Here is a 9349-nt window from a genome sequence, read left to right on the forward strand (position 1 = left end):
TTAGTACTTTGTATCTGTTTATAATTTTCATGCATTTACCAATTCATTTATCATCTAAGTTTAGGACTCCGTCTTGAAATGAAGAGCTAAAAATAATATAAATAATTAAAAAATAATATTCACAGAGGATACATGAATGAAAGAAAAATATTTAAAGTAAGAGTTAAGTTACATTGCAAAGTAAACGAGGAAACTCATAAAGCGCATATATAAATACGGTATTAATAGTCCCTAGCTAATTAACCATGAGAAATAAGATCTCTGATAAAATACTTGGGTATATTATTTTATGGATAACATAAATAAAAAATTACTCCCTCCACAAAAAAAAAAAAAAAAAAAAAAAAAAAACCTTTAAAAGTTGTGATCTAATTAACGCGCTATGAGATTTCTGTGACTACAAAGTACAATTAACTATTTAAAGTTTAATTATTTCTACCTCAGGAATGTTACAGCAATGAATAGCATATATTCATCGATGTTTATAAAAGATCTTTAGAGATGTAAATCACAATTCTTTCTATTTAATGGGGGATTCTCAATTTGAGAGATACATACAATTTATTGTCCTACAATTGCAGGTAAAAACGGGTGCTTTGCCTTTAGTGCCCATTTGAACTTAAAATTTGTTGGAAGATTTTTCCAAAAAAATTTTACTTCTTTTGAAATTACCGTACCGTTTGTTCATAAAATTTCGAGTTTCCACTTGAAGATGCATTTTGAAATTTTTCGAAAATTTGAAAAACTGCAAAAAGCTGTTTTTCAAATCAATACTTCAAAATAACATAACAAAAGCAGCGAAAATAATAATAACAAAAACAGTGCGGAAGACGGAATTTGATAATTTAGATTAATACAATGCAGAGTGTAGTATCAACACAACCGACCCCATGTGTTGGCAAGTGCCTAGCCTAACCTTGGCGAAGTAGTGACGAGACTAGGACCAGACTACCAAATAAACCTGTGCAGTTAAATCATATACAACGGAAAAATAAAGACAGAAATGTACGTGTAAGGATAGGAGGAGGGAAAACATGCTGCGGAGTCAATTATCAGCAAGAATCAGGAAATCAAAGACAAGTGCACGGCATCACCATTCGTGCTTTTACTCTCGTCCTCACCATAAGAATCAATATAATCGGCACGGCATCACCCTTCGTGCTTTTACCTCACATATTCATGGCATGAAATTATACTTCGTGCATTATCACTCATATCATGGCACGGCATTGTACATCGTGCGGTACGGTATCACCCTTCGTGCTTTAATCTCACAATATCGGCACGGCATCACCCTTCGTGCATTAACACTCTCTCACAAATATCATGCACGATATCACCCTTCGTGCTTTTACACTCTTCCTTACCCAAACAACACTCACAAAGAAATAGGGGCAAGGGAATCAATAAAATCACAATAAAATTCCGGCAAGGTAAAATAGCATAACAACAATATCCCGGCAAGGGAAACAATATCAAAGGCAATAACATCCCGGCAAGGGAGATAATACCAAAAGCAATAACATCCCAGCAAGGGAGACAATTTCATAAACCTCTTCTGTTTTCCACAATTACTTCAATCTCAATTCACAACTTGAGCCAACGCTCTACAATGTTCAATTACCAATAATACTTCCACAAATCGATTCACAACTTGAGGCAACGCTCTTCAATGTTCAATTATCAATAATACTTCCACAAATCAATTCACAACTTGAGCCAACGCTCTTTAATGTCCGATTACCAATGATACTTTCACAAACCTTGTTCAACAATAGATATCATCAGATAAAGCATAAACAAATACGAGACGGAGTCACATTTATTAAAGTATAAGACTCACGGGCATGCTTGACACCGACATATAGATACTCTTCACCTTGCCTATACGTCGTACTCAAAAATTAACACATAGCAAATAATACACAACTCCTAATCCCTCAAGCTAAGGTTAGACCAAATACTTACCTCGATGGCGAACACAATTCAAGCCTCAACTACCGCTTTACCTCTTGTTTCCACCACCAATTCGCTTGTATCTAGCCACAATTTAATTAATGCTATTAATAAATGCTAAATGAATCAATTCTCATGCATGAAAATGGATTTTAAAATGATTTCCCAAAAAGTCAAAATTGACCCCCCGGCCCGCTTGGTCCAAACCCGAATCCGATCTCAATTTGAGGTCTAAATCTCCAAATTTCATTATTCCTAAGTTCTACCCAAAATTCCCAATTCCACCATGATGACTCTAGAATGAAATATTGTAAAATGAAGTTAAGGAGTGAAAGAAATGGGTTTAAAATCACTTACTTGTGCTTTGGGGAAAATGAGTGTTTGAAAAATCGCCTCTTATGTTCTAGGTTTAGAAAAATGCAAAATGGCTGAAAAGGCTCGCTTATATATACCCCTCTCAGATCCTCACCGCTGACCGCAGAAAAAGAATCGCGGCCGCAGAGCTCCACCGTGGACGACAAAATATCGAACGCGGCCGCGAAGACTAGCCTTGCTCACCGCAGACCGCATAAATCCCACCGCGATCATGAAGATCCCACCGCAGACCGCAAAGCTTGGCTTTAGAGACCTGCAACAGTTATTTTTTAAGTTAAATGCACTCCGTGGCCTATCCAAAACTCACCCGAGCCCTCGGTGTAATGACCTGACCGGTTGTTTACCTTTTTGGAACCCCGTTCCCCCAAATAAAACTCTTCGTGCTCGCTTTAACTAATTTACGACCTGCGGGAATGGCTGGTTCGGGATTTAGAAGAGTTTGGGTTGAAATATACATATTTAACTCTTTAGGATTTTCTTAAAAGGCTAAGTTTGACTTTGGTCAACATGTGGGCAAACGGGCCCGGATTCGTGTTTTGATGGTTCCAGAGGTTCCGCGGGAAAATATGGGACCTGGGCGTATGCCCGAAATCGAATTTCGAGGTCCCTAGCCCGAGTAATGAATTTTTATTAGAAATTATTAATATGAAATATTATGGATTTAAAGAAACTAACTAATGATTGATTTCGTGGGTGTCAGGCTCGTATGTTGGTTCCGAAGCCGGGTACAAGTCCGAAATATCATTTAAGACCTACCCGCAAAATTTGGCGTCAATCCGAGTAGTTTAAGGGCGTTTTGGCCCGTTGGAGGAAAATTAAGAACTTGAAGTTCATAAGTTTGATTCATTTGGTTTAAGGGGGTGATTCCTAGATTTAGCATTGTTTCGGGTGTTCCGAAGGTTCGAGTAGGTCCGTCTCGTGATTTCAGACTTGTTGGTATGTTCGGGCGGGGCCCAGGAGCCCTGAGCGTCAAATAGACGAGGCTCGAGTGAAGTGGAAAATTTTGAAAAGAGCTGAAGTTTGCTGCTTCTATCATAACCACACCTGCGGTTGGTGGACCGCAGAAGCGACCCTCTCATCGCAGAAGCGGCCCAGGGCAGGCTAGGCCAGGAACCGCAGAAGCGACTCTGCAAATGCGGCCTCGAGACCGCAGAAGCGGTCCCAGCTCTTTCGCCCCATTTCGTAGATGCGGCCCATTTCTCGCAGATGCGGGACCACAGATGCGGTCCCCTGACCGCAGATGGGGAAATCGCTGAAGCAGTGAGGTTCATTTAATACGGGTTCCAAACCAATTTTTGACACTTTTCACTCCTCCATTGGCGATTTTAGAGCTCTTGAGAGAAAACCTTCACCAAGCATCTTGAGGTAAGTTAGTCCTACCCATTTCTAGTTTATTAATTATGTCTTAGGTAGATTAAACATTAGTATTAAGGTGAAATCATGGGGTTAGAGCAAAAACCTAGGATTTTAATTAGATTTAACCACGAAATTTGTTATGGAATAAGTTAGAAATCATATATTATTGATCCTTAGGATGTAGAGAACAACTTCCTTCGAATAATCTTGGAATCCGGGCACATGGTCCCGGGGTCGGATTTTAGGAAACTTGTGTTAAGGGTTGGGAAATTGCTTAAATAGCTAGAATTCGATCTTGTGAGTCTATATTGACTAGTTCTTATTTTTTTTAACTAGTTTGGGATCGTTCGGCTCCGAATTGAGGGCTTGGACTCATTCTTTGTATTGGAAGTGCACTTTGGAGAGAGGTGAGTCTCCTTTCTAACCTTGTAAGAGGGAATTGTCCCCATAGGTATAATAATTGAATTAATTTCCATTATATGCGGGGGCTACGTACGTACTAGGTGACGAGAGTCCGTGCGTAGCTGCTATTATGTTAAGTCGGGTAGTCTAGGGCCCATAAGCATGCTCTATGTGATATTCTTGTAACTTGATGATAAATTCGGATTCGTATAAACTATTTTGATTAATTTAAATGAGAATAGTGAAGGAACCTTATCCTGTTTGGTCTTTTAAAAGAGAGTATTTGGTGTTCCTATGAATAACTACTCCTCAGATATATATTATTGTTTGCTGGTGGATGAGCTTATTTATATTTGACCGCGTCGCACGGATGATTCGCGAGCGGGGTAATAGATGCATCTATGGTTCGAGCCGTTCGACTCTCGGCAGTGCACAATTTAGTTTTATGTTGGATCGGGCCGTACGTCCCACGGTGTTACTTGTGTACGTTTTCCTTAGCATTTCTCTGAGGACTGAATTTCATATCTGCTTGAAATATAGGTGAATATCCATGATAATACTTGGGGAAGAACTGTTATTCCATGATTTTTAAATGCTAATAATTTGTGTTATCCATGCTATTTATAAATTCTTCTCACATTATTTGACCTTAGTAAGTGTCAAGTCGACCTCTCGTCTCTACTTCTTCGAGATTAGGCGGGATACTTACTGGGTACATATTGTTTATGTACTCATACTACACTTCTGTACTTAATTGTACAAGGTCCGAGGCAGGTGTATCTGGCTATCAGTCTGGTGCGTATCTCTGAGCGGACTCGAGACTTCTACGGTGAGCTGCTTCCCTTCCATGCCGTTCAGCAGCCTGAAGAAGTCTTTCTTATGTATTTTTGTTGTCTATTCCGTTTCGGACAGTAGGATAGTGTGATTCTTTTGTATATTCTACTAGTTGCCCTCAGCTTGTGACACCAGGTCTTGGTACACACATTAGTAGACTGTATTATTTTGGGGTTGTATGATTATCATGACTTTATTAAACGTTTCTAATTTTATTTCAACTTAAGGAATTATTCCAACTATTTCGGGGTAAAGGTAAATGAAAGTTTAGTAGTATTTTCTGCGTTGGCTTGCCCGGCAATGATGTTGGGCACCATCACGACCTATCGTGAAAATGGGTCGTGACAATTGGGGCTCCAAACCAAACATGCACACTAGCCCAAAAACATCACACGGACTTGCTCGTGCGATCAAATCATCAAAATAACATCAACATCCATGAATTAAACCTCAAATTCATGAAATCACTCAAGAACATCAAAATTTCTATTTTCTCAATTATAGGTCCGTTTTATACCAAACAAATTCCGATCTTTACTAAATTTTACAGATTCAACTTAATCATTATTTCAAACTTGTACGGGGCTCCGAAACCAAGATCTGGGCCCGATATCATCAAGAAAATGCATCAATTCACTTCTAAAAACCTTTATAATTTTCAGAAAACAATTTTCTTTCAAAATTCATTTCTCGGGCTTGGGACCTCGTAATTCGATTCTGGGCGTACGCCCAAGTCCGATATTTTATTACGGACCCTACGAGACAATCGGATCACGGGTCCTGGTCCGTTTTCCAGAATGTTGACCAAAGTCAAATTTATTCAATTTTTAAAGCCAATTTCCATATTTTACTTAGTTTTCACATAAAAGCTTTCCGAAAATGCGCCCGGACTGCGCATGCAAATCGAGGTGAGACAAAAAGAGGTTTTTAAAGCCTCGGAACACAGAATTTACTTTCAAAAACGAGTGATGACCTTTTGGATCATCACAACCATACACTTACCTTAAGCTAACGGGTATTTCAAAGCTCAAATACTGCTTTACCTCTCGATTCCACCTCCAATCCACTCGTATCTAGTCATAATCAACTTAATAAAATTAATTAATGCTAAAGAAATCAATTCCAATGCACAATTATAGGTTTCCCAATATTTTTCCCAAAACATCAAAAATCGACCCCGGGCTCGCTTGGTCAAAACCCGAAATTCGGACCAAAACCCGGTTATCCATTCACCCTCGAGCCCGGATATACAACTAGTTTTGGAATCCGACCTTAAATTGAGGTCCAAATCCCCAAATTTCGAAATTCCTAAGTTCTACCCAAAAACACCCAATTCTGCCATGAAAAACCCTAGATTCTAGGATGAAATCTTGTAAAAAGATAAAAATATTAAAAGAAATGAGTTAAGAATCATTTACCTATGATTTGGGGAAGAACTTGCCCTAGGAAAATCGCCTCTTGAAGTTTTGATTTTGAAAAATGGGAGAATGGATGAAAAATCCCGTCTAACTTATGTTTTGAACAACTGCAGATGTCGCATTTGTGACTGAGTTTTGCAAATGCGAAGTTCCACACACTTCTGTTGCCTTCGCAATTGCGAACCTGATCCTCCGCAAATGCGATGAAATGATCGCAATTGCTATCCCTGCCCTTCCCAGTTTTTACTTCGCAAATCATCGCAATTGCGAAGACTACTTGGCCCAGCCTTCCTTCGCATTTGTGAAGAAGGCCTTGCAAATGCGACCTCCACAGTGATCGCAAATGCGAACCTTGACCTCGCATTTGCGAGGTCTGAGGCCTGCAACACGGCTGAAGCATACCAGCTGTTTTTCTAAGTTCCAAATTACTCCGTAGCTTATCCAAAACTCACCCGAGCCCTCGGGGCTCCAAACCAAACATGCACACAAGTCTTAAAATATTATACGAACTTGCTCATGCGATCAAATCACCAAAATAACACCCAAAACTACGGATACACCAAAATACATGAAATTATCAAGATAGTTTCAAAACTCTATTTTCTCAACCAAGGGTTTGAATCACGTCAAATAAACTCCGTTTTCACCAAATTGCACAGACATGACCTAAATATCATATTAAACTGTACCGGGCTCCAGAACTAAAATACAGGCTCAATACTAACATGATCAAACATTAACCAATTCTTCAAAAACATTGCAATTGCAATTTAACATTTTTTCTCAAAAATTTATTTCTCGAGCTAGGGACATCGGAATTAAATTTCGGGTATACGCCCAGGTTCCATATTTTACTACGGATCCTCCGGCACCGTCAAAACATGGGTCCAAGTTCGTTTACTCAAAATGTTGACCGAAGTCAACTAAAATCAAGTAAATATTATTATTTTCTCAAATTTCCACATAAAGGTTTTCCGGAATCGCGCCCGGACTGCACACGCAAATTGAGAGAAATAAAATGAGGTCTTTAAGGTCCCGGAACACAAATTCGAGTTCTAGATCATAAGATGACCTTTTGGGTCATCACACATATTCAAATGACAGAGTGGTGGATCAGACTCAGTTAACCTTTCTCATCTCAACTTTCATATAAATTATATAAACTGCATTATTTTTATATATAGAAGGCTTCAACCATTGATTCTATCATTGATGGGAGCACAATTTACAAGATATTGGAATACAACTTTCTTTTTTAATTAGAAGTTGCTGGGAAAAAACAATTTAAATTATATAATCTGCATTATTTTCAAGGGAAGGCGAGCCTAAGCAACATAAATATAAGACAAGTTGATTTTTACTATTAAAAAAAAAACAAGGGACAGTAGTCCATCTAAAGAGCTAGGTCACTACAAGAGCAGTCTATAAATTACGCTCTTTAGGAAATAATAAATTGCAGACACTTCGAAACACTATTCCCTAATATGGTGTTGTTTAAGCTTGGCTTCAGTTTCATTGTTCTTCTCATGGCAACCACAAGTTAGTATTCGTCCCTTTTTGTCTCTGCATATTGAAATAATATTATTACGCTTAACTCCTACCATGTATAAAAGTATATATGTGAATGTACGTATTTCGTATACACGGACAGATACATATATGGGCCTAGCATATTGCATATGAATGTGAGTTTTTATTCATGTTATGTTAATCATAATTTGATTCTGATAATTTTAATTATGAAATATTTCAGTGAACGCGCTATGGTTCTCGAAGACGAATGTACTGGCATGGAATGTTGAGCATGATTTCTCAAGAGTTGAAAGATGTCTACTCCCTCAACTTAATGGCATTCTAACTTGTGAGAGAGATTGTCAAACCAACGATGACTGCAATGATTGTTGGATTTGTTGCAAGTGTAATCGGTTCCGTCGTTGCAACATGGTTGCTGGGTAAAGTATGTGCAAATTGCACATTATTGTTCAAATGCGACGAACTCTACTACTATTTCCAATTACTATTTTACCTTTTCGTGTAATTTCAGTTTTTTTTCTTTATTCATTTCAATGTTTCCTTGTCTTTTAGATTTGTACGAATAAAGAAGAAAGTTACGTGAATGACTTTCTATTTGGAAATGTGAAAGGATTAACCGCCGTGGTGAATTTTAGTACTTTGTATCTGTTTATAATTTTCATGCATTTACCAATTCATTTATCATCTTTTACGTACCCTTTTAGTTTCTCTGATGTAGCACACTTCTATCCAACAATTTTCTAATTTTTGTTACGATCCAAACTAGGGGTCATATGACTAATTAATGAGCAGAAAGGATCAAGTATCACGACCCTAAAATCGAACCGGTCATGATGATGCCTATCGTGAAACTAGGCCAGCCGACACAATCCCAAGTACAACCAATATTTCATAATAAGGAACGTTTTAAATTATTAATTAGATAAAATCCAATAACATGCGTCTAAATAACAAGTGCAGAAAACGACACAAGCCCGACATCGGGGTGTCGCAAGTCACGAGCAACTACAAGGTCTGACTAAGTACAATAAAGTCGATCAAAGTCTAGGAACAATACTAATATAATCTAGGAAGATAAGAGGGAGAAGAGCAGGGCTGCGAACACCATGCAGCTACCTTGTCGACTCCAAAGACCTGCTAAATGAACGATCAACGCTCGCTATCAAGACCCGCAACTCCTGGATCTGCACACAAGGTGCAATGAGTAATGTGAGTTCCTAGATCTGCACACAAGGTACATGAAGTAATGTGAGTACACCAACTCAGTAAGTAATAAAAGTAAATGAAAGCTGAGCAGTAAGAAATCAGATAATTCCACATCATAGCACTACAACAAATAAAGTATGGTTCCAAAATAATGTAGAAATCAATATTCTTATAAAAACTCGGTTTCAGTAAAAATACTTTGAAAAATGTCTTTCTACAGTATCAACAGAGACTTAAAGAAGTTTAGAGTAAAAATGATGAAAAATCAT

The 9349-nt window shown here is 38.2% G+C and overlaps 1 long non-coding RNA gene across 1 annotated transcript; it reads left to right on the forward strand.

The window, feature by feature from the left end:
• Positions 7770-8554, forward strand: LOC109236184. Its single transcript, XR_002069465.1, has 2 exons — positions 7770-7880; positions 8095-8554. It is a non-coding gene; the product is annotated as an uncharacterized LOC109236184 (long non-coding RNA).

This window comes from Nicotiana attenuata, chromosome 12 (assembly GCF_001879085.1).
Source record: "Nicotiana attenuata strain UT chromosome 12, NIATTr2, whole genome shotgun sequence".
Lineage (NCBI taxonomy): Eukaryota > Viridiplantae > Streptophyta > Magnoliopsida > Solanales > Solanaceae > Nicotiana > Nicotiana attenuata.